This window comes from Pinus tabuliformis, chromosome 1_2 (assembly GCF_031772625.1).
Source record: "Pinus tabuliformis cultivar Carrire ecotype Pingquan chromosome 1_2, CPIR1, whole genome shotgun sequence".
NCBI lineage: Eukaryota > Viridiplantae > Streptophyta > Pinopsida > Pinales > Pinaceae > Pinus > Pinus tabuliformis.
Window position 1 is genome coordinate 636,634,482 of NC_142298.1, and position 27,096 is coordinate 636,661,577.

Genomic DNA, 27,096 nt, shown 5'->3' on the forward strand with positions numbered 1-27,096 from the left:
TAATCCCAACTTTACAATTTCTTCAGAAATTAAATTTACTTGTGAACCACTATCAACAAAGTATCAATCTTTGATGCTTGGAAACAACTCGAATATGAAAAAGCTCATGTCTTTTCCTCTCGTTTTCTTCATTGTCAGTAGATTGTGCAGAATTACTAGTAGATGCTTCAGAATTTTATCTTTTATACCTGTGGCTACAATTTTTGTTTCATCTCCTAAGTCTGAAACCAAATCCTTTTGAATAGTTGCAACAATCTTCTTCTTCTTTCCATCGTACTTCTTGGGTTTCAGCTCTGGATGCAGAATCCAACAGTGTTCATCATCATGCCCATACTTCTTACAGTGAGTGCATGAAGATTTCATCTTTTGTAAAGTATTTGTCTTCCTCTCTTTCCATTTATGTTTTCTTTTCTCCTTATTCTTGCTTGCAGTGGGTTTTGATGATCCCCCAACTTCTGGCTTCACATTCTTGCCTCTAGCCTCTAGATGTGTAGCTTGAACAGATACCTCATCTATGCTAGTGGGATTAAACATGAGAATAGTGTGCCTTAAGTAGCTGTGTAGACCACCTACATACTTCAACAGAGTTTCAGGTGAGTCTAAATAAATTCCTAGAATCAAAGCTCTTTTCCTAAATTCTTGAGTGTAGCCTTGTACACTTTGCCCTTTTAACTGGCAAAGAGTTTGCCAGCTCATCATGGCTTGCTGCATATAGGCTAGTGGATAGAATTGCAGAAACAAATTCACTCCAGACAGAAAGAATTTTACCATGCTTCTTCATGTCAGCTTGTGTCCTGCCTTCCCACCATACCAAGGCAGTGCCTCCAAGGCGTAGGCTGGCCAGCTGAATCTTACTACTATCTGAATCAATGCTCTGTACTCTGCAATAAACATCAATATGTCTAATCCAATTATCCAGCTTCTCTGCATTCAACTCTCCATAATATATTGGTAAATCAAATTTAACATCTAATTTAATCAAAGGTGTTTTCTTTTTGTTTTCAGGGCTACTAGGAGGTGTGGGAAGTTTTTCTTCTTTCCCTTTGTCTTTAGAGTGGTCATGGAGGAGAGATTCTTCTTCTCCTTTATCTCGTTTGGAGTTTGATGAATCTTCCTCTCTACCTTTCTTAAATTCTCTATACATTTCCTCTACCATGGCTCTCATGGTCATGAAACTATCCATGAACTGAGTGTCTGATTCCAAGGGACTTTCTTCTAACATTTTCCTCTTAGTATATAATCTTCCAATTTTAGGGTTAGTTTCAACCAACTCTCCTTCTCCCAGTTTAAGCTTTGATCTAGCTAGCATTCAACAACAAAATCCAGCACATTCTTGTCTAACCTTAGTAACCTAGAGCTCTGATACCACTTGATCTGGAATTTATCCAGGACAAAGAATTAAAGGTATTACAAACTCATGTGCATGGATGTGCCTATGTTACTTTATGCAACAGATTGATAAGATTGCAAAATACATAGACACTAAATCAGTTAGAGAAAACATAACAGGAAAACATGTAAATACAACAAGTATAATAAGAAGTTCACCCAATGCTCCTGGGCTACGTCTCCTGATCCAGCCTTCAGTGGTGGCCTCTCTATTATGTTTTCAAAGCAGAGTTTTACAACAGTGAGCTCAATTTGAGTCTCACTCAACATATATAAATCAGTAGGACTGGACTTGGATCCCCCAAGTCTCTGGAGTACACAAACTCTCCTTACTGAAACTCGACCTCTATTGGTCACAGTAGTATGAGCCCAATCTGAGACTCATACATGAAAAGCATGTACAGAGGAATTCACTTGAACCTCTCAAGCCTTCTCTGGAGTACACATACTCTTTGACTCTCTCTGGCTCTGTCTAGCTCGATGTTGCCTTCAGGTCAACTCAACTTCCTCTCTCTGTTCTTTGCTCTTAGCTTTCTTACTTGCTTTTCTCACTGCTTGCTTTGTCTTTGTCAGTTCATGGCTTTAAAGCCATTCTGCTTCATGACTGTTTGTTTCCACTTCCCAATGTTCTGGTTCTTCTGCCTCTGTCTGTTTGAATTCCTTTGTTCTGCATCATCATCACTGTGTAACACTTTAGAGGGAGGTGGCCACCTATTTCATAATGAACTCAGTGTCAGTTCTCTTGGAAATGTTTGAACTTCTGTTATTTCCGTTTAACTTCCTAGAATGCCCGTGATTCCTCTGCCAACTCATCGTTCGTGCCAGACTTCAAACCTTTATACAACTCGGCCTGTTCACCCCGTTGACTCTGGTCATCCGTCAGATTCCATGTCCACCGTCGATCTGGAGCCTCTAGATCCTATGGTCTCCATCCATATCGGGCAGGTAAGTTGCATGACATTTACTCGTCCATGTGACCAATTTTCTCTCTCTTCCGCCAAACGCATGGCACCTAGTGTGTGGCATTGGGTGGGACTCGGTTGAAACCGCTTACCGCTTCAAAGCCCTTCCGATATCCTGTCGGTTTTTGTGTGGGACCCGCTTATGACGGAATCGATGAATTCCGTACAGTTTTTGACTTTTCGGGTCAAGGTCGCTCGAGGCTTTTTCTTCTCTGAGGGGTTTTCCTAGCTTGTTGCTAATAGCATATCAGAAACCTCCCCCGTTTCTCAAAAAGGCTTCTCATTTTGTTGTTTGTGGCAGCACGTGTTACCATGGGCCAACAGTCGGCGTGCTTGACCAAGGGTCCTCATTGCTTGGTGCTACTCAAAAATTACAACTGTTCGAGGATATTTCTGATAAGCTCGACCTTTGTAAGACTTTGAAACTTTGGCATGAATTTTACAGAGTTATGAAAACTTAGAGAGTTCTTTAGGATCCAATTCGGATCACAATGCCATCAAGACCGGAGGCATAGGCGGGGTTGAGCGCGTCATCTACATTATGGTGCACGATCTACCAGATAGGAGGAAAACATACCACATATAATTTTCATCTGTTGCAGAAGTATATGCAGACGTCCCAGCAATTATTTTGTAATTTCTGTAGGTCAGTAGACCATGACGAACGCACCTGCCAAAGCTATGAACTAATGATGGATCAGACTCCTACCTACAGGGTATAGACCGAAACATGAGCCCTCAACCCAAATGCAGGGATGGCGCACGCTAGGTTTCAAGGGCGTGGTCAGGGTCGAGGTTGAATGGGACCAAGAAGGGGTCGTGGACAGATAATTTGTTACAATTACAAAGGGCTAGGGCATTATGCCTACGATTGTATGAACCCAACTAGGATATCATGTTGGTACTGTAATCAGTTTGATCATGAGGTAGACAGTTGCCCTTTGTTGATAGCGAAGATGCATGAAAAGGGGGTACTCCAGCCCCCTCTGACCCAGAACTTACAAATGATGAGGTCTGAACCACGCAAAGAAGACCCAAATGTAAACATGATGCTCAGGAGCGGTATGGCCACGGGAGATGATAAAGGGAAGTAGCCAGAAGATAGTGCGCGGATTCGCAAAGAAACTACAAAGGAACCCAAGTTTGACTTAGAACGCGCAAAGGAGACATTCATGGAAGCTAAGAAGAGCTTCACGAAGGCCTCCACTTCAGGTAGTAAGGATCAACTAGAACCAAGGATGGATCCTTCAATGCTCACTACCTTTTTGGAGACATGCATGAAACTACTACGTGACAACAAGGTAGTCAAAGGGCTAGACAAACTTATTGCTAGGTGCGCGGGGTTAGGAGAACCCCGCGTGGTTCGAAAACTTGGAAAGCATACATTGCGCACAGGAAGGGAGATGAGGTTGACTACGCAAATAGGCGAGTACAAAATGGATCTGGTAATCCTGGATCTGGGTTCGGCCATGAATGTACTACCAAAGAAAACATGGGAACGCATGGGCAAACCCATGTTAAAATGGTCCCCTACTCAGTTACGAATGACGAACCAACAAAGGATTTTTCCCATGGGAAGATTGCAAGGGGTGACAGTCAATATTGAAGGTGTGAGTGCGCAGGCAAATTTTGAAGTGATAGAGATTGTCGATGACAACAACCCCTATCCTGTGTTACTAGGAATAGACTAGGCTACCAATATGAACGGAGTGATAAATCTGAAGAAGCGCAAAATGAACTTTGAGAAAAAGTCACTACGCATAGTAGTATCGCTAGACCTAGTCGAAGGAGCGCGATACACTAAACCAGTGTGCAACGACGATAGTGATGACGATCTCAACTGTATCTACAAGATAATTGCACAAGGAGAGGATTGGGTGAATCCAACTACAGATGGAAGGATTTTGTGGGAGTAGGAAAGCTCCTGCACTTCAGATTCAGACAAAGAGATAGAGCGATGGCAGAATCGCTGCACGAAGTAACAACACTGAACTACAACATAATGATCAGGTCATTGCGTTGTGTAACAACAGAGGCAAGGGAGCTGCCGACATATGATGGATTGTCAGCAGTGGATGAATTTCTTAGCAAATTCGAAAGTGCAGTACTAGAACAGTAGCGGTTCGATGCACTAAAGTGGGCACTGCATGCAACACGCGCACGATGGTGGGGTATGCATCAAGGAACTTTCGAAGACTGGTGCGGATGTAGAATGATGATGCGCCTATGTTTTGGAAAACCACAGCTTCGAACAAAAGCCAATCAGCTGGGGCAAAACAACTTGCACACCCACCTTTCTTGATGGGTACAGACATATGTTGTACAGTCTGCACAAGCGCACACCACCCCAGCCTAGAGAATCAGAAAAAACCATAGCAGCAGGAAGGGTGACTCGTGTTACCAATTCTCCGCGACGAGGCATTCGATAAGGTGCGTGGAGTACTGAACAAGGTTCACCAGATGAGATGGACTGATTGGGACCTATGCGTGCCAGCAGTTCAATGGGCTTATAGGACCATGTGCAAAAACCTGAGTGTGGAGATGATTCCAAAGGCGCAAAACATAGTAGAAACCGAAATTTCTAAAGGGGTTACCAAAAGAAATCCACACGTAATAGCACCTATAGTTATGACATCGCAGGAAGACTAGGACGAAGGAATCACATAGCTACACGAGGACGGCCCTATAAGGATGCAAGAATCCATTCAATGAGGGAACCTTAGACTTCGGGAACTTGAAGAAGATCGGGTACGATTGAGGAGGAAAAGCATCTTGATGGATGCTGAGATTAAAAGATTGGAAAACAAGGTCACGCAAGCATGTCTTGTCGATGAACCAAGGATGACAAGGCAAGATACGGATGGTCATACCACTGCATTAGAAGATTTTCGCTGAGAATTTATGACTCTGCTACCATGGCTAAGACCACACCTTACCGAACACAATAACAAGGGGAGCGCACCACATAAGATAAAACACGTGCCGCCGGCTGTGGCGAGGGAAATTGAGGAGTGTCCACGGACTATACTAGAAGGCGAATTGAAGTCTCACACAGATGGTGCGACCACCTGACTAGCCGTAGGGAGCACAGTCTCAGTGCTCTAGACAGTTGAAAGAGAGCGCGGGACTCTAAATGAGTCTATTTGGGAACTACGCAGTGAAGGAGGTGCATGCAGAATCAGCATGGTGCAAGGTTCATGCCCACGCACGTGGGGCTGCGCTACCAGTAGGTAAACTGGGAAGTAACCATTGGCATCACTATTCATGACGAGATGTCCAATTTAAGGCAAAAGGGAGCAGGTGGTAGGCAATTAAGACACAAATTAAGAGCTAGATTTGGGACAATCTGCCACCAAGGATGCATTAATGACTCAGAAGTGGGGGGAACGGTCAAATTCAAATTCAAAAGATGCTATAAAACTCCCAAGGCTAGCCACGAGACAACACTTGTTCGTTTGAGATTTGAGCTATTACAAAGAGCACAGAGTGTTGAGTGCCAAGCGGTATTTGAGCCCCCAAGTTCGCGAATAGCCACAGATAGTTCGAACAAGATGACAACTACTAGGAGAGGTGTCGGTTTTGTAGAGAGTACCACTGAGGAAGCCACGCAGAGCCCTACAGTGTAGGTGGGGGATGCGCCAGAAATTCCGAAATCACCTCAGACGCCGAGGCCCAAGAAGGATAAATAGGTAGTGGGACCAGTCTGCATGTCCCCATAAAATCTGCGGTTTGGTAAACTTTCCATGGAAGGAAAGGGAAAGGCTGTCAACATTGAGACAGATGAGGAGGAGGAGGACCTCCAGGCTCTCGTAGATGAGATAGAGGCAAACGAAGAAATGGAAGAAGACATCCAGCCGGTGCGCACTGCAGCAAAATTGCCCGAGTACGTTCCTCCACGGAAAGGGAAAGCTAAGGTACCCAAGGATTTGGATGCCACTACGAGCGCACTCCAAACATCGCTCCTCCCATATGGAATTCTGTTTGAGGGCTTGCCCCTTGGCCGCGTGCCCACAATGAAATTTGAATATTGGGACTTCGCATACAGTGAAAATTCCCACATTTAGAGTTTGAGAACCTCATGAAACAGAGCAAGGAGGGTTCAATTACAACTCTAGAGCCACAGAAATGGCTGCATAGTGTGGAGAAGGCCAGACTACTCCACCTACTATGGATTTCACACTTTCACCGCGCACCTATCACGATCTTTGTCATGAGGCAGCTACTTTTCCTAGTGCACAATGGGTACTTATGGCTGGAGGAGCCTATTCCCATCACGGTAGAGCTTATCCACATGATTTCCTGGCTTCCCTGTAAGGGAAATGACCTCGCGCAGATAGCTGGCAAAAGTGGAGATTTGGCGCTCGTAGAGGCCATGAAGAAAAAGTACAAATTGGAAAAGAAGACGAGAGGCTACGCAATCAGTAACATTAAAGACAAAGGGGTGCACGTAACCACCCAACTGTTGGATGGGAACGTGATGAGAAAATTCCACGGAGACGAGGTACTAGCGTTGATGGTTGTGCTGGTAGAACAATTTGTGGAGGGGGTCCAATTCAACTAGGCTGAGTTCCTCTGTAAAGAATTCCTATCCAATTGCAAGGAAGCTCAAGAGTAGGGCAAGACCTTCCACTACGCGTGGTTGCTCTTATCTATTTTATTGGTGACAGAGGAACTGCTTGAGGACAGTCAGTTCCCTCATATTGAATAGGACTTACTAGACGCTGCAAAATACGCGTCGCTCTGGGCTATGAAGGATGCCACGTGGATCCACGAAACTAAGATCTTTTGGGTGCTCATGGAGGTGAGCGTCCGGATGTGGATTAACAGGAGGCTGCGCCTACCCCCCACAGTGTACAACAGTTTGCAGAGCTTTGCAGACTTCAAGGCAAAGATGCACAATGTGTATATCAAGGCCCGTAAGGATCTAGCGCAGAACTGCACCAAGCTTCCTTTCATCGCAATTGACGACGCCATCTTCTCCGTGCTCGAATCATGGCCTCCTGAGTGGTGCACCCCAGATCTAGCAGAAAGGGATAGAATAGTAGCATAGAGCAGAAGGATGCAACCAAGTTGTGTGTCATGAAGTTGGCCCAGCAGAGGCGCAACGAACAAGCGGCCGCGGAGGTAAGGGCTGCCTGCAAAGCAGGAAAGGCAACTACAGAACAAGCAAAGGCCGCCGAAAGAGTAGCAGCAACACAAAAAATAGGGGCCACCATGACGCAGGAGGAAGGGGGCCAAAATGTGTCTATAGGATAGGGACTAGACACAACAGAAGGCGCGAACTCGAGCACAACGTCCACCCAACTGAAACGGCCGGACGTCACAGAGTGGTCAGGTCCATGAAAAAAGGCCAAGGCTTCCAAACTAGACATCGAGCCAATTACATTGACAAAGGGTGACCTCTATGACATCGGCAACATAGTTCGCGAGGTCACCTAGGAAGCGATCTAGGAAGCTATGATGGAGCAACAAAATGTGTTGGGGTCCCTAAGGGCGCAACTGTAGGAACTTCAGGTGTGGGCCGCATAGGAAGGAATAGTAGCCGCCTATGGTGCCGCAGGTACATTAGCAGTGGTGCAGCTGCTACGTGCAAAAATGGCCAACACCATAGTGCTTCCGTAAGGAGCGCTAACTGCAGAAAGTGAGGAGGATAGAGCCACAGTGGGCAGGATCAAGGGACTTGGCCTAAACTTGGCTGCCATTCTGCAGGATACATTATATCAGCTGCAGGACAGAGCGACAATAGATCTCCATGCTAGGGAAGGACGTCCAGTATAGGTGCTCAGCGAATAGAGAATTAACATTGAGCAACTTAGTCTACAGCACGATGAAGTGCTTGTGCAGAATCAGCAGCTGGAGAAAATGGTAGAGGAAGCATGTCGCCGCGTTCCAGAGCTAGAAATCACGACAGACCTACCAGTTGGAGTGTGAATCCACAAATTAGCTAATGGATTCCGCGAGGTAAAGGAGGAAGCAAAGAAGGTACAGCTAGACCTCAACCTTCAGATTGCCAAGCTGCGATTAAAGGTGCAGCCATCTACGCGCCCAGAAGTTAAGGAACAACGCCTTGGTGCTATTAAAAAAGGGTTGGAGGAAATAATACAGGTAGTATAGAACTGCACTGCTATGTTGGAAGAATCCTTCGCGGTCCTCACTTCATTACAGGAGGACCCCAACATACAGTGCCTGGAAACGAAGGCGCGGGAGCTTCAAGTGCAGTATGACAGTGTGCACAGAATGGTGCAGATAGTTGTCATGACCCAATGACTTGCAAAACTACAGCAAGCAAAAGCATTGAAGGAACAGGTGGATGTCATGCGACAGAAAGAGGTAGTCCTTAAAGTGTGTGTCTAGCCTTGGATTGATGAGGCCTTCCTCATCACTGCATCCATCGAAGGAAATTTTGCACAAATGAAGGCGATGCATGCCTTAAGACAGGGATTTGCCCCTGACAGTGAGACTTTAGCGCAAAGAGTGGAGTAGATCCAGCAGACTGCAGAACTGTAATATCCCTAACCCGGAATATTCCTCAAACCCCAGAAAAATCTCAATCAGGAAAATGCACAAGTGGTATAGTAGCTAAGAAAATCACAGAGATATAATGACAGAGATATAATAGTAGTGCAGCAACAATAATGAACATATGAAATATAAACAGATACACATGAAATACAGCAACAAATGCTAAGCCATTTTATTATACTGATTAAAGGAATGAGTACAGAGGTGATCAGAAGGATGGCACCTCGACTTGCACAAGGCAAGTGAAGAAATACACTCACAATAACAAAGGAATGGCCTCACACTGATATGCGTCCCAGCTCCTGGAAAAATGTCATGCTGCTGCTGCTTCTGGATATCGAATGAGGATTTGGGGCTGCTCCCCTCCTCAGAAAAAGCTGAAACTCTGGAAATGAGACTCTACTCAGGAAACCCAGAAAAACCTAGAAATCTTTTCTGAAATGGCCGACCCCCGAAAAACACCCCCTTGGGGTTCTACGCAGTTCCTTAAAGATGCTGATGAAACTGCTACTGAAATGCTAATGAAACTACTGCCGGAATGCCAATGGGAATACCTTTCCTGAGCAGGCACTCGAAGTCCTCCGGGGCTAAGGGTGAGATCTCTGAACAGATACACTCAATGCACTAAACAGTGTTGCAGACTAGCTAAACAACCAGCGTGCTCTAAGTCGAAATGACTATCACAAATGCTCATAACCAGAATGATCAAAATGAGGGGGCTCCTCTCTCCTTTATAGCCTTGCCTCTCTCAATCCCAAGGCTCACCTCCTCCTGCGTGATTCCTCTCTTACCACGTGTTTCTTCCTTCCTGCGTAGTCCCTCCATGTGTCTACGTGGGCTCCATTTCTGCATCCCCCTTTGGCTCCCTTGGCTCCCCTCTAAGTCACAACGTTGTGCTACTAGGAAGTGACTTCTTATTCTAAAAGTGAGTTATGTCCCCCATCCTCACCTTTTTTATTTACAAATAACTATAGAAGGCAAAAATTGAACAAAATTGAATATTCCAATTAGCCATGGCTAATTAGGAATATTACAGTCTCCCCCAGCAAAATGTTGCTTGTCCTCAAGAAACTAAAGTGATGGATGTTGCAATATCTTCTCACTCTCCCAAGTGGCATCCTCATCCGGCAAATTCTTCCACCTCACCAAGAATTCTCGGACCGTCCTGCTCCACAGCTGCCTCTCCCTGGTATTAATGATAGCCTTTGGCTGCAATACCAAATGCCCCTCATCATCCATGTGTGGTAGCTCATCTGTCACTGTCACCTGTTGTCCCAATGCCTTTTTCAGGCATGATACATGAAAAACTTTATGAATCTTGCTACCTTGGGGCAGCTCCAACTCATATGCAACCTGTCCAATCCTGCGTATCACCCTGTATGGCCCATAAAAGAGGGGCTTGAGCTTCTCAGCCCCCTTCTGGTTCAGTGACGATTGTCGGTATGGCTGTAATCATAGGTAGACCATGTCCCCTACCTCGAACTGTCTCTCCACCCGACCCCTGTCGGCATACAACTTCTGCTGGTTCTGCGTTGTAGCCATGTTATCCTTGAGAGCTCGGAGGATATCCTGACTCTCTTGGATCCAAATCTTGGCTCTAGGAGCCTTTCTATCACCAAACATCACGTCAGCAAAAGATAAAGGATGATACCCATATAAGGCATAGAATGGTGACATACGAATGGACATGTGATGTGAAGTATTGTAGCAGTACTCCCCCAGATGCAGCCACTTCAACCATGCTCGCTGCTGCCCACTGACATAGTTACGCAAGTAGCTGTCCAGCCACTTGTTAACTATCTCTGTTTTCCCATCCATCTGTGAGTGATAACTGGTACTCGGTGTCAACTCCGTCCCCACCAACCGGAAAAGCTCCTGCCAAAACCCGCCCATGAAACGATTGTCCCTCTCATTGACGATGGTCTCAGGAAGACCATGTAGCCTGAAAATCTCTCTGAAGAACAACTCGACCACCCATGCTGCTGTATAGTGTGCAAATATGGCAAAAAAATGTGCGTACTTTGTCAGTCAATCAACGACGACAAAGATACAATCCTTGCCCTATACCATGGGCAACCCTGTGATTAAGTCCATCGAAATACTCTCCCATTTCCCCTCTGGAATGGGAAGAGGCTGCAATAAACCCGCTGGATGGCTCATCTCTCCCTTGTTCGTCTAGCAAACATCGCACTCCTGGATGTGTTGGAGTACGTCCTCCTTGAGGCCCTTCCATGAGAACCTCTCTCTAATGGCCCTGTAGGTTTTGGTAAAACCCTGATGTCCTGCCAAAGGTGAATCATGTGATGCTTGGAGTATCTTCTTCTTGAGCTGAGACCCCTCAGTCAAGAAGATCCGGTCCTTGTAATAGATGATCTCATCGACCACCTTGTACCTGTCATCTACTACTTGCCCATCCAGGACCTCACATGCAAACTTGTCCTTGGAGTACTCTACTAAGAGTCGAGCCCTCCAGTCTGTATCCAAGCTCATAAGAGACAACGTGGCTGGTCTACGTGAAAGGGCATCTGCTACCACGTTGTTCTTACCCTTGACATACTTAATGTCAAAGTCATATGCTTGGATCTTATTGATCCACTTCTGCTACCTCTCCTGTAGCTACTTCTACTCCAAAAAGAACTTGAGGCTGTTGTGATCAGTCCTCACCCTGATCCTATTACCCACCAAATACTGCCGATACTTAGCCAATGCATGCATGATGGCCAACATCTCCTTGTCGTATATAGAATACAACCTCTCGTGTGGAAGGAACTTCCGGCTCTCAAAGGCTATAGGGTGACCTCCCTGCATCAATACTGCGCTGATCCCCTCTCCCAACGCATCACACTCCAAAACAAATGGTTGCGTGAAATCTGGCAATGCAAGCACTGGGTAGCTACTCATAACCTCCTTGAGCCTATCAAGGGCTCGCTGCGCTGTATCCGACCAACTGAAAGCCCCCTTCCTCGTCAAATCTGTCAGGGGTGCAGCAAGCTGTGAGAAACCTTTGATGAACTTTCGGTAGTAAGTACTAATGCCAATGAATCCTCGAAGTTCTATCACATTTCTCGGTTCTGGCCATTCTTTGATGGCCCTGATCTTCTCCTCATGGACCCTCACTCCGTCCACCCCTATGATGTGTCCCAGATACAACATCTCCGTCAACCCAAACTCACACTTGAAGAGTTTGGCATAGAACTATTGCTCCCATAAGATACACAATACTGTCTCAATGTGCTGGAGATGCTCCTCCCAAGTCCTGCTGTAAATGAGAAGATCATCGAAGAATACCAATGCAAACTTCCTCAAGTGACTACGGAAGATGTGATTCATGCAGGGCTGAAATGTAGTGGGGGCATTGGTTAGCCCAAAAGGCATCACCAAGAACTCAAAGTGCCCATAGTGACACCTGAAGGCGGTCTTGGGAATGTCCTGCTCCCTCACACGAATCTGATGGTACCTTGATCTCAAATCAATCTTTGAGAAGTAACGTGCTCCTCTCAACTCGTCCATCAACTCATCGATCCTGGGTATGGGGTACCTGTTCTTCAGGGTCTTCTTGTTCAGGGCCCTGTAGTCAATGCACATCCTCAATGTACCGTCCTTCTTCTTCACTAACACCACAGAAGAAGCAAAAGGACTCGTGCTCGGTCGGATATGCCCAAGAGCCAGCAACTCCTGGATAGCCTGCTCAATCTTATCCCGATAGGCCTTGGGGTGCCTATAGGGGGTGGTAATCACAGCTTGTATTCCCTACTCAAGCTCGATGGTGTGCTCAAACCCCCGATCCGGTGGCTGTCTTGGTGGAATCTCCCCAAAAACTATGGCATACCGATCAAGGATAGAGTGTATCTCTGGGTGTACTGCCTGCCCTGTAGTCCCCGCCTCTGATGCACGTAGCTCCACTGCCCACTCTGTGTCTCCTTTTCGGAAGACTGCCTCCATCCGATGAGCCGAAATAGTCTGAGGTGGATATGTGTGCTATCCCCGTATCTTCTCATGCCTCCCTATCTTCTCATCATCCCACTCCATATCCAGGGTCTTCCAATCTGTCGTGACCTTCCCTAGAGTGATAAGCCACTAAACACCTAATATCATGTTGGTGTCTGGAATATCGACCACGAAAAAGTGGTTAGTCAATGTGTAGGTGCCCATCATCACTGAAAGCTCTGGAACATAACAAGTACACGTCATGGTTTGATCTCCTGGGACCAAGACTGAAAACCCATCAAAGCTCTCTGTCTGTATACCTCTCCGCTCAACCATCTGGGCATCAATGAAGTTGTGGGTCACCCCACTATCAACCAAAACTGATACTCTCTGGCCACGTACTGTCCCTCGTACGCGTAGCGTTAGATACTTGGGAACTCGTCGCAATGCTGCAAGGGCTCCTCCGGTGGGTGCAAAAGATGCACCACCTGCTACTAGCGGTGGTGGTGGCAAAGGACCCTATACAACATGGCTATCTCCTGCCTCCACATCATCCTCGTCATCCTCCTCTCCACTACTCTCGGAGAAGACCTCAATAAAATGTGCTTTACCAGCAGCACATCTATGCCCTGGTACCCATGGCTCCTGACAAGTGAAGCACAACCTCTTCTTCTTCAGATCCCTCCTGGCATCATCGTCAAGCTATACTCGTCCTACATTCCCCTTTGGAGGTGGAATCCTCACATCCTTCCCCTTAGAATGGAAAGTCGGTCTTTGGGGATAAGGTGTTTGGGTCCTGGGTAAGAAATCCTGTAAGTCCTGGGTCCTGCTGATAGCGTCTTGGAATGTGGCTGGTCTAGTGGATCAAACTAAACCCCGAAGTGGCTCTGCTAACCCCTCAATATACATATAGACCCTCCATGCCGTGGATAGGTCTGGCACCATCATAGAGACCCTCAAGAAATTTGCAATGTAGGTCTCTGGGCTCCCTGTCTGTTTGAGCCTTGTCAGCTCAACAAAATGCTGCTCTGGATCCCTCTGATCAAATCGCTCCATCAGTCTCCTGGTAAACTCAGCATATGTCGTCTCTGTGGAGTGCCCTAGTGTAACCATCCCATGAAACCACCAATCCTGGGCCTCACCATCCAAATGTAATGTTGCCACCTTGATGGCCTCTGTCTCCGATATCTGGTTAAGCTGGAAATAAATGTCCAGCTTCTCCACCCAAGACTTTGCCGAACTGTTTGTTGAACCATCAAACATAGGCAAGTGGAATCTACTCGCTGCACGATGGGTGTCACCATCATGGTAATGTCGGTACCCTCTGTGATGGTCGCAGGGTCTACTATCCCGCTGGAGCTAAACAAAATCTTTGAATGAGAGGGCTTCCTTAAACTTCTGCCCATAGGCATGGTACTCTGTAAAATAATCGCCCATATGTCCGAGCTCTGCCTCCTACTGGGCTACGGCCCCCGTGTCGGATCCTAAGAAAGTGGGCATGGTAGAGTGTGTAGGGGCATGTTAGGCCACTTGCTGTGCAGTATCATGCTGCGGTGGCAAATGGTGGGATGCGCCGATCCCTCACCAACCTGAAAAACCCATGGGCTCTCACGCTGTCTGGCCTCTACTGCCGTGAATCTCTGCCCCATCACCTCAATCTGCCTCGATAGATCCTGCACGGATTTGAGGAGCATATCCGCAAATCTCTTCCCATCATCATCTGCCATCGGATCCTCCTACTCCGCGTCCACCACAGGCTTCTCCTGTTTTTCGTCCACCACTGGAACACAGTCTCCCTCTCTGTAAGTGTTCTCCAACCTATTCCCAGTGTATCTATATTTCTAACCTCTGTAACAGATATAGGGTTTTTCCCTCGGTGTCATAGATTGCTAGCTCCACAGGCTGAGCCAGATGTATGCTCTGATACCATTGTAATATCCCTAATCTGGAATATTCCTCAAACCCTAGCAAAATCTCAACTAGGAAAACACACAAATGGTATAGTAGCCGAGAAAATCAGAGAGATATAATGACAGAGATATAATAGTAGTGCAACAACAATAATGAACATATGAAATATAAACAGATACACACGAAATGCAGTGAGAAATGCTAAGCCATTTTATTATACTGAGTAAAGGAATGAGTACAGAGGTGATCAGAAGGATGGCACCTCGACTTGCACAAGGCAAGTGAAGAAATACACTCAGAATAACAAAGGAATGGCCTCACACTGATCTGTGTCCCAGCTGCTGGAAAACTGTCGTGCTGCTGCTGCTGCTGGAAATTGAATGAGGATTTGGGGCTACTCCCCTCCTCAGAAAAGGCTAAAACTCTGGAATCAAACTCTACTCAAGAAACCCAGAAAGCTTTTCTGAAATGGCTGACCCCCGAAAATCACCCCCTTGGGGTTCTGCGCAGTTCCTCAAAGACGCTGATGAAACTGCTGCTGAAATGTTGATGAAACTACTTCCAGAATGCCAATGGGAATACCTTGCCTGAGTAGGCACTCGAAATCCCCCAAGGATAAGGGTGAGATCTCCGAACGGAGACACTCAATGCACTAAACAATGCTGCAGACTAGCTAAACAGCCAGCGTGCTCTAAGTCGAAATGACTATCACAAATGCTCATAACTAGAATGATCAAAATGAGGGGGCTCCTCTCTCCTTTATAGCCTTGGCCTCTCTCAATCGCAAGGCTCACTCCTCCTGCGTGATTCCTCTCTTGCCACGTGTTTCTTCCTTCCTGCGCAGTCCCTCCATGTGTCTACGTGGGCTCCATTTCTGCGTCCCCCTTTGGCCCCCTTGGCTCCCCTCTAAGTCACAACATTGTGCTACTAGGAAGTGACTTTTTATTCTAAAAGTGAGTTATGTCCCCCGTCCTCACTTTTTTTATTTACAAATAACTATAGAAGGAAAAAATTGAACAAAATCGAATATTCCAATTAGCCATGGCTAATTAGGAATATTACAAGAACAATGCGTTGTGGACCTCTGCGCAGCGCACGATCGGTTGGAAGGGATCCATGCTAATATCGCCGCACCAGCAGAGTGACTCGAGACGAGTCACAATGATTGTGTTGGGGGCTTCTTTGGCATGGAATCCCCCCACAATAGGTTTTGGGGCTCAAAGCCCAAGTTTTCGTCAAAGATTTTGTAAGACTCTACGAATTGCGGGCACGAAACACGAAGTAGAGGTTAAGTCATAGGGTTGTCCGCCCTAAAGTAATGTAATGTAATGTAAAGTCATGTCAGCCTACCCATGGTCTGCGGACCATGGGATTGTATAAATAGAGCGAGGCTCTAAATTTTAAAGATAGTAGATGATAGAGAAAGTAGCGAAGAAATGGTTCGAGCTTAGAGTAGGATTCTAAGTGTATTGGGTCGTAGTAGTAGGAAGAGGCTCTGTAGCTAAGTGCGTAGAGGCCTAGTAGAGTCCGCAGCTGAGTGCGCGGACCCCTGTAGCTGAGTACATAGGGCGGTATCGAGTTTGTAAGCAGGATTGAAGACTAATAAAAGAGAAGTTGATTCCTATTTCGGTGCATTTGTTGTGCATTATCTTCTTTATGTTGTATTGGTTTATGTGTCGCACGCTCTGATATGATTGCTGAATATGTTGTAATAATCATAAATCTTACACACGCATGTTAGGTAATCGGTTAAGTAGCAAGAGGCTTGGGCATTATATGAGTAGCGCCCCAAGTAGGGCTGCGCATAAGCCACACCGCAGGCTGTGAAGGGATCGCAAGTGCACATAGTGACAAGCCAGACCACGAACCTCCCTAACCCCATCAGACATCCCCAGGGTGCGGAAACCTGGTTCTAGCACCCTCCCATACTACTTCGGGTGAGACCTCAGTCCGCGCTCTGTGGACTATTGCTAAAAGGGCCAGTAGTATCAGGATTTGCTTGGCTAAATCACCTCTGAACCTGGGTGAGGCCCATACAAGCCAACAAAGCTTGTGCCTGATGCTGGATACCTCTCGAAGATATCAGATCGCGCTCAATCTGAAGAAGTGCTTGTTTTTTGTTCCTTTTGGGATCCTATTGGGTCATGTGGTTTGCATACAAGGACTGACGGTAGACCTCGCGAAGATCGCGGTGATACTAAACTTGGAAGCACCAAGGAGTGTGAATTAGTTGCGCACTACCTTGGGACATACGGGATATTACAAAAAGTTCATCAAAGGCTATTACTAGATCACCGCGCATATGGAAAATTTTTTGAAGAAGGATGTCACGTTTTGCTGGAACGAAGAATGTAAGAAGAGTCTAGATGGATTGAAAGAAAAGATGGTCATTGCGTCGATCCTAGTCTTCTCGGATTGGAAGAAGGAGTTTCATGTACATGTCGACGCATCTTGTATAGCGCTAGGAGCAGTAATGACACATGCTGGTGGAGAAGACCTGAACCACCCTATCGTGTTTGCAAGAAGAAGGTTATCTAAAGCAAAGAAGAACTATTCCACTATCGAGCGCGAAGAGTTAGCTATGGTATATGCGCTCAAGAAGTTTAGGCACTACTTGCTGGGAGGCCATTTTAAGATGTACACAGATCATTCCGGACTGAAATACTTGGTCAATAAGCCTGCGTTGGGGAGGAGAATCAACAGATGGCTATTATTGTTCCAGGAATATGATTTCGACGTTATTGTGAAGCCTAGATGATTGAACGTGGGACCAGACCATCTGTAACACATCAAAATAGGGGAAGAGCCCACTAATTTGGAGGAAGGATTGCCTGACATGCAGGTATTTGCAGTGCACATCACGGATGGTCATTTTGAAGATATGATACACCTCTTAATGACAAGAACTGCCTCGAAAGGATACATTGTCTAGTAGAAGAAGGAATTAGTGGTGCACACGACAGGTTTTTCTGCCTTTGCTGGGAATCTATACAAAATGGGGTCTGATGAGATATTTTGATGATATGTACCCAAGCTTGAAAGAAGCAGCATCCTCGCGAATGCCCATGGGGGCGCCGCAGGAGGAAATTATGTAGGGAGAGCGACTGTGCAAAAGATTCTATGTGCAGGATTGTGGTGGCCAACCCTCCATCAGGACTCAAAAATGTATTGCAAGGCATGTGATGTATGGCAAAGGACTAGCAAGCCATCACGAAGGGATGAGATGCATTTGAATCCTCAGATGACGTTACAACCCTTTGAGAAATGGGCAATAGATTTTGTGGGACCCATTCAGCCCCAAGGAAAGACGGGAGCAAGGTACATTATCACTGCGACAGAGTATTTGACTCGTTGGGTGGAGGCACAGCCTGTGAAGGATTGCACAGGCGCAAATGCTGCGAAGTTCCTCTTTGAGCATGTACTAACACGATTTGGCTATCCAAAAATATTGATGAGTGATCACGGTACGCACTTTTTGAATGAGATTATCAGTGCGCTAATGGAGGAATTTCAGGTATACACCAGAAGCGCACACCTTATCACCCGCAGGCTAATGGGATGGTGGATGCATTCAATAAAGTGCTTGAAAATTTGTTGACCAAGGTTTGCAATGCTCAGTGAAGTGATTGGGACCTACACATACCTACAGTACTATGGGCTTATCGAACGACATGCAAGAAGTTGACTGGACAAACCCCCTTTAGGCTTGTCTATGGTGTTGAAGTGGTAATGCCTATGGAATATATTGTGCCTATTCTGCACATAGCGGTGCTCACAGGTATGACGGATCGTAGAGCCTTGGAGGAAAGGCTTGCACAGCTGGATGAACTTGAGGAAGAGATATTTCTAGATGGATTTCACCAATAGGTCCAGAAGCAGCTTGAAAAGGCATGGCATGATCGACATATTAAGTTGTGTAACTTTAAGGTAGACAAACTAGTTTTGTTATATGATAGTAAGTTTGATAAATTTCTAGGGAAATTCACAATGCATTGGTTAGGGTACTATGTCATTAAGGAGATTACCGATAGAGGAGCGATACAGCTGGTCAAATTTAATGGAGATCCCTTCCCAGGAAATGTGAATGGCAGTTGATTGAAGTCATACACCAGCGGTCCATCCATATGACTAGATGAAGGTAGCACAGTCTTAGCACTCCAGGCAGCTAAAAGGAGGCACGGGACTATAAACTACACTACCCGAGTTGGGGAGCTGCGCGATTGGAGGTTTGTGCGAAGCAAAGAAGCATCACAAGGTTTGCACCAACATGAAGAAAGTTGTGCTACCAAGGGAAAACTCGCGTAGGTCAACTGGAAAGTGACCGTTAAGGTCACTGTTCATGATTTAACAGTTGAAATGTGGCCAGATGGAGTGGGCAGATGACATTTAAGACGAAATTTATGGCTCAAATCCTTGAAAATATGCTACCAATCTGGCATTAATCAACCGAATTTGGGGGGAACGGTCGGATTTGAATTCAAAATTCCCTATAAATTACAAGTAGTTGTCTAGCGAAAAACACTTGGCATTTTGAGAATTGAGTTGTTGAGCTTTCAGACACCCATGGACCGAAAATTATTCAAGGCTTTCAAAGAGACTCCCACATTTGAAAACTTTCTAGAGACGTCGCGAGCACTATTAGAAAGCGTTATGTTAGCACCCACAGAAATTATAAATACCGAACAAGTAGTAGAGGAGATAGAATAGGAAATGGAAATAGAGGAGACGGTATTGGAATTCTGCAACCATGCAACTACTTACCCATCTACTCATCCTACCATTTTTCTACTCTTTATTAGGGTGCACTTAAGCTGGAAAACCCTTATCAAAACCTTTTTCTTTTCTTTTACAATGGTATTCTAACTAAGTATATCCTTATTACATCCAAGGGCTTAGATTAAACTATTGAGCTCCTTTTATTTACTCTACCTATCTACTTATCTGCCAAGATTAAACAGTTTGGTCAGATTTTATTTCTCTATCTAAAACATGAAATTCAAAACATGGAATAACCAAGATTAAACTGTTTGATTACCATGGATTGTGGCATGAATAACAAGTTGCACACAATCATTATTATGTAGAAAAGTAAATAGGAGTGGCATTTGGACTTGCACACTTTCATGGTCTTTTTATTTTTCCTTGGGGTTCATTTTTCATCTTTTTTGACCCTTTTTAATCTTTTTGTCCCTTGATTTTTCTTTTGGGACATACCCTCTTTACATTTTTATTTTTTTTGAGTTTTTGAATATGGAAAACATTTGCAAAAAGCAAAGGTATGTACATATTACAGATTTGACCTCAAACATTCAAAAATTATCACACCTATTGGTATAGGAACATAACAGTGTCTCCACTTGGGGATGGCATTTCCTAGTGAAATGTCAAGAACTAGTAGATCAATGGCTATTCTGAATTACTGTGGTTTTACTCTGCAACTTTCCCTTTTACTTTGCTTCTTTATTGATACTTATTGATAGTGAAACTTTTGTAGCTTAGAGCCTTCTCTTAGGGCTTCAACTCCAAAATTTACCATCCAATCCACACTAAGCTTTATGAACGATATATTATGTACAAGTAATTAGTGAAATCAATGACTAGGATCTATATAGTGCTTAAGCATCCGACCATTGATTGGTCCTCCTTCTACTTCTGCACCACCCAATTCTTTGAGGAAATAATCATCATCACCTCTGAAAGCATAAATAATGTAAGGACCATTCCATAGGAAGTCAAATTTCCCATGTTTACCTTTATCCTCCCTTCTTGAGTCCCATTTCAAAACTTTATCTCCTAGATAGAAATCTTCTACCTTGTTTCTTTTGTCAAAATCTTTCTTAATTCTTTCCTACACAATTTGGGATCTAATATACACCTCCTCCCTGGTTTGTTGCAAGTGAATTATTTAATTGATCCTCCTTTGAATATCATTTGGCTCAACCTGTGCTTCTTGGAGTAATTTCATCACTAGATTTCCCAAAGAAGATGGGAAGACAACCTCCATTCCATAGACTAGCTGATAAGGACTGGTACCAATGGATTTCTTTGTGGTCAGCCTGTCTTCCCACAAGGCATTCACTAGTTTCTTATTCCAGGTTTTCTTGTTATCTTCCAATAGTTTTTTGATGATATTCATTAAGCTCTTATTAGAAGACTCTGCAAGTCCATTTCCTTGGGGATAGTAGGCTGTGGAGTGACCAAGGGTTATGTGATATTTGTTGCGGAAATCAATCATCCTCTTTGATTTAAAGGCTGTTGCGTTGTCTGTGATGATTTTAGTGGGGAAACCGAATTTGGATAGAATGTTGGCCTCAAGGAAACCTATTATGACAGTATCAGTGGCTTATCTTGAGGGTATGGCTTCTATCCACTTGGTGAAATAGTCTGTGGCAGTTAAGATCCATCTATGTTGGGCAGAGGAAGGGGGATGAATTTCACCAATGAAGTTGAGACCCCACTGTTGAAATGGTGTTTCGGTAGATATAGATTTCAAAGGTAATGGAAGTAGTTTTCTTTTTCCTTCAAAATTCTGACATATGTGGCATGAGGTTACAAATTTCTTTACATCAGCAAACAGAGTGGGCCAATAAAAACCAGACCTTAAGATCTTATCAGCTATTGTCTTCCAATAAAGATGTCCCCCACAGTCACCTACATGAAACTCTTGCAATATTTTGTCAAATTCTTCCTTTAAAAAACAATTTAGGAGGATGCCTTCATGATTTTTCCAAAATAAAGCATTGTCAATTATGCAAAACTTCAAAGATTTCATTTTCAAGAACCTACTTTTAGTCCTGGATAACTCTGTAGGAGCTTGAAGATTTTGTAGAACGTATATTATTTCAGCATACCATGGTGAGTCTATAAAGGCCTGGCTGATCTGTGGAGTCGCCATCTCCTCTTTGTTATCCAATTCTGCAATGAAATTTATGTCTAGGGCCTGACAGTTTGACTCGGCCATGAGCTTGGCTAAACCTTGACCTTTGATCAATTTTGTAGGTTTAATTTCTAAATCATATTCTAATATGGTAGCTATCCACTTTCCTCTCTTTCCATCAAGTCCATCCCGTGTTAGAATTTCCTTAACTACAGCATTGGGAACATAAGCTACTATATGAGAATACAAGATATAAACTTTGAAATCTTTTATAGCTTTAACTAGAGAAAAAGCTTTATTTTCCATTATATTATACTTTAAAGGTGCATCTCTCAGGGCTTTACTGAAGAAGGCTATTGGTTGTTCAAAACCTGATCATTTTTCTGCAATAGAACTGTAGCAATTGTATGTTCTGAGGCGAAAGAAAAAATGATGAAATCTCTATCAAACATTAGACTAATGAGAACTGGTGTTTGTGTTAAGGCTAAATTTATATCTTCAAATGACTTTTTAGCCTCTAGAGTCCATTTAATAGTCGAATCTTTCTTTAACATGTTGTTTAGTAATCTAATCAGTTCAGCTAAGTTAGAGATAAATCTTCTCAAAAAGTTTATTTTGCCCAAAATGCTTGAAGCTCTTTGACGTTCCTGGGGTGTGGTATCTGCAAAATGGCTTCAATTCTTGTTGGGTCAATTCGAATACCATCTTTGGAGATAATGTGGCCTAGTAATTTCCCCTCTTCCAACCCAAATAAAGATTTTTTAGGATTCAGAGAAATTCCATACTTCCTACACTTAATGAAGACCTGCCTAAGATGATCCAGGTGTTGCTGATCTGATTTAGAGAATACTGTGATATCATCTAGGTAGATTACCAGGAAGTCATGGATTTCTGTAGCAAAGGCTATGTCCATTGCTCTTTGAAAGGTGGCCCTGCATTTTTAAACCCAAATGGCATTTTCACATACATGAAAGTGATCCATGGTGTAGTGAATGCAGTTTTTTCCTGATCATCTGGGTGGACTAGGATCTGGTTATAACCAGAAAACCCATCTAGCAGTGAGATTCTGGTGGAACCTACTACCCTCTGTAATATGTGATCCATTTTAGGAAGAGGATAGTTATCCTTAAGTGAAACTTTATTTAAATTCCTAAGGTCAACACACAGTCTAATTTTTCCAGTTTTCTTTCTTGTAGGTACCAAATTAGAAACCCAGTCTGAGAATCTAATTGGTGCAATAATCTTAGCTTCATACATTCTTTTGATCTCTTTTTTGATAGAAGGCAATAGAACGGGGTTAATCCTTCTAAGCTTCTGTCTAAAAGGCTTTTGGTTTTCTTTTAATGGAATGGTGTGTTGTATTATGCTGGTATCATAGGACTTAAGGTCCTCATAATTCCAGGCAAAAACATCTTGGAATTCTTTTAGAAGTTCTATCTATTTCACTTTCTCATTGGGAGGTAATGATTTCGAAAGTTTTATCAATTTGGGATCTTCTTCAAAACCTATGTTACATTCCTCAATGTCTGATTTCAAGGGTTCCATTTTAGGATTTTTAGGAATATCGTTTGAATCAAATACGCCCTCCAAAGTAGTTAATCCTTTGGGTAGAAAATTGTCTTTAAGATTAATGACTTCACATTCTTCATCAATTGCTTCATAAATTTCCATTTGTTTTAGGTTTCAAATATCTGATTTTGTAAACTTTGTGGGATGAAATCTATCTATCTGATCACTTTCTACTATATTAATTTCTACTTCATCAGTGTAATCAAAATCTAATGCTATGTCTATGTCTATGTTGCTATTTACAAATTCCATATCTAAAGTCAAAAAATTGTTAATTTGTTGATCATTCTCAAATACTTGCCAATTCTTTAAGTTGTCTAGAATGGCAGGGCTATGCCTAACCTCAGCAGTGTACTTATGGTTGGGCTGAAATGACAACTTGCAAGTACTAGCAAACATGGCTAAACTGTGAGTTTGCATATTGTGTTTTCTTGGAATAACGACAAGCTTGGTTTCTAAAAAAGTATTTAAGTATTTCTACAACTGTACCTTTATAAAATCCTAACTTAGGATCCCTAGTCATATAAACAACATTAATTTGTTTGATTACCAGCTCAGAATATCCCATAACATAGACTCTTATGGCTCCTAACCTTTTTACCAATTTCAAACCTAACAGAAGTGCTTCCCATTCGGCCATGTTGTTTGTACATTTAAAGTTCAATCCATAGGCATGACCCTCTGCATGATCATTTTATAAGTTGTAAATCCATACACCTACTCCTGCACTTAGTTTGTTGACTGACCCATCGAATTCAAGATGCCAAAGAATTTCATGTTCATAATTCTTACTGTCTGGGGGTACAAAATCTTCTTTGACTAAGATATCTAGGTCATTTTTGTTATCTGAAATCTCATGAATTTGAACACTTTTATTTTCTTTTAATATTGCAATTTCTCTTGGTTCTATCATTATGTTGTTTGAAGTATCTTCTTGATTAGATTCAGCATTGTAAAGTATGAAAGAATCAATATCAGAATGTACTGAATATATAGGAAAGTTTTGAGGCCACTCCTGGGTACTCACTACATGCTTCATCGGAGTCTCTCTATACAGTTTCTTGGGATGTCCAAATACTGATATGGTAGCATACGACATGTCAAGTTGCAGAGATCCCTGGAGTTTGGTACCCCAAGATCTAGATAATAGCATACGATACTTAGGTGGTATATCAGCAACAACTATGTCCATAAGTATGGTCTTAGTAGGGTACTGCACTAGGGAAACACACAGATCTTTTATAAGTCCTAGGCACTTAAATTGACTTGAATCAAAGGAAAACAGGTTCTTGTAGGGTCTAGTGATATCCAATTTTAGCTTCTCCATAACAGATTTAGGCATAAGATTGTGTGAAGCTCCAGAGTCTAGCATGGAATTATGTAGGATTTTATCGTGGATGTTAAGGCTAATGTAGAAGGGTGGTATCCCTCCTTCCACTGGCTTTCCATTAACATCAAGTCTGAAAATTAACTCAGGTTGATCATCAAATAGGTTCACAGAGTCTTCATTCTCAACGAAATTTAAATATTTACTTATTTGAGATCTGTAAGTTTCATGTTTAACCAGTTCTGTCAGAGGCACTGAGATTTTGAGTTTGGCCACCTCTGCTCCCAAATTGAAAGGCAGAGGGGATTTGTCTATTTGAACATTTGAAATTTTAGCACCAAGGTCCTGAGTAGTCTTTTCTTCTTTTTCAGTGTTTGGAATGTTCTTAATTGGGTTTTCTACTATGATTTCTAGAGGTTGTTCCACTGTTCCCTTAAGGGGGACTGAAGTGGAAGGTTTCTCATTAGAAGGTTGGTCATTGGTTACATCTTCAATGGTGGGACTCGGAGGGTTTTGATGTGGTCTAGAAAGGATTTGTAGAGTTTTTGTAACTTGAGGATTCTGAATTGCCACTTTTACTTTCTTAGGCTAATTAGGAACTGCTTTTTTGTTCTAATCTGGAACATCAATGTTCTTTTTGCTTCTCAAATTGTATTGTTTATGCACTTTGAAAATAGCAGAGTCATACCCTTGCTTATAGTCAAAAGATTCTCCAGTTTGAGTCTGTAACTGTTGAAGCATGTATAATTCTTGATCATCCTGAGTAAGAAAGACAGTCTCTTCATCATCTAATCCCATTAGGTTGATTTGGGTGTCTATCTCAGGGTCTTCTTGATGGGAAGTTTCAGCATAATTTTCTTGGAAAGGTGGTCTAATGTTCTGATCAGGCCCATTTTTACCAGTGTTTTGGTTCTAGTTTTTTCTAAAATTTGGATTCCTAACTGGAGGTGCGTGTTGGTTATCCTAGTGAAGTTTCCTTTCAATGACTTCTATCCTATCAATCAACCTTTCCATTCTCTTAGCTAAAGAATCCATTTTTTGATCAAAGGGTGAAGTTTCATCTTTCAGGGGTGTTCTTCTATTGTTTCTAACCCTAGCCCTTTTGGATAGAAGATTAGCTTCTACAGTTACTACTAGACTTTGCATATCTTCTAGGGTTGGGGGATTCCTTTCTCTAAGTTGAAAGGCCATATCTGTGTTAAATCCATCTGGAAACTTAATCAGGGCTAAGCCAGGTGGAGGCCTAAGGTTAAGTGGGATTGCATTATATACATTGTTAAACCTAGTACAGTAGTCCTGAACAGTTTCGTTTGGTCCCCTTTTAAAGTTTTCATATTCAGAAAGTATTTGAAGGGGGGTCTTTTTCTTCTCCCGCCTATTTAAAAATTGTTGGTAAAGAACTTCTAAACTATCTATACTCTGAGGAGGAAAAGATCTAAACCATGTTCTCACTTCTCCAGCTAGATTTTGGACAAAGATTCTCATTTGGACATCCCCTATGTCAATTTCATGCAGCTCAAAATAATTTGTCATTTTCTTAGTATGCTGATGTGCTGTGTAAGTTCCAGTGCCATCTAATAAGGTAATTTTACTCTGATAATCTGCTAGTAAGGAACCTTGAGGAGAAAGCACCACAAGGGGGGCATATCTGAGTGCCATAGCTCTAAGTTGGACAGGATTGAGAATAGGAGTTGGGGTAACAGGAAGATTTGGGACAACAAGGGTAGTTGGGGTAACAGGGGTAATGGATTTTTGAGGGGTAGTGATGGGCTGATGGGGGAGTGAAGGTATGAATGGAGATGAGGGATGATCTTCAGAGGTGTGGGGAAACGAGGGTGAGCTAAAATATGTTGAAGCTGTTTTAGAAGGTTCAGGGATTCTATTAGTGGCAAGGGATGACTGAGGGGAGCTCAGAAGGTATTGATCAATTGACAAGTTGGCTCATTGGACTTCAAGTTCTCTTGTGAATTCTGGATCTAGGACTGTGTCCTCAAGTTCACTCTCAGACTTGGTTCTAAAAAGAGAAAGATCAAAATACTCATCAAAAGGAATGTCTTCAATGAATAACCACTCAGCAGGGCATGAATTGGATCTAAAAACAGGTCTAGGGCTTACTGAACTTTCTTGTCTTCTGATTATTCTCAGAATAAGGTTAGGATTATCAAATAAAGGGGGAGGATTTGGATTAGGGTTGGCCCTGGTATAGTGAATTCTCCTTGAAGCTAGATTTCGAGCTTTTTCTAATTATTTTTCTTTTTTATGAATTTTTTGAAATAACTTTTAATAACCCTTTAAGAGGCTTAAAAAGAAAAATTTGAAATTCTCAAATGTTTATTAAGACTGAGGGTTATGAAGTCCCCAGTATGGTCCCACTATGTTATCACTCAGATTTTTTCCTTAGAAGTTATCAAAGAAGGAATAGTCCGAGGTAACCACAAACCTAATCTTTTAGACTTGGGTTCTAGCCAACCTAAGTCCAGAGAGGGCTCTCTCTTTATAATTTAACTTTGTTTTGAATAAGATTTCAAGCTAGTTCTTAGTTTTCATGATTGTTTTGTTTTGATTGGGTGGTGGAATTAAGAAAATAGATGGGTAAAGAAAGTATTCAGGCC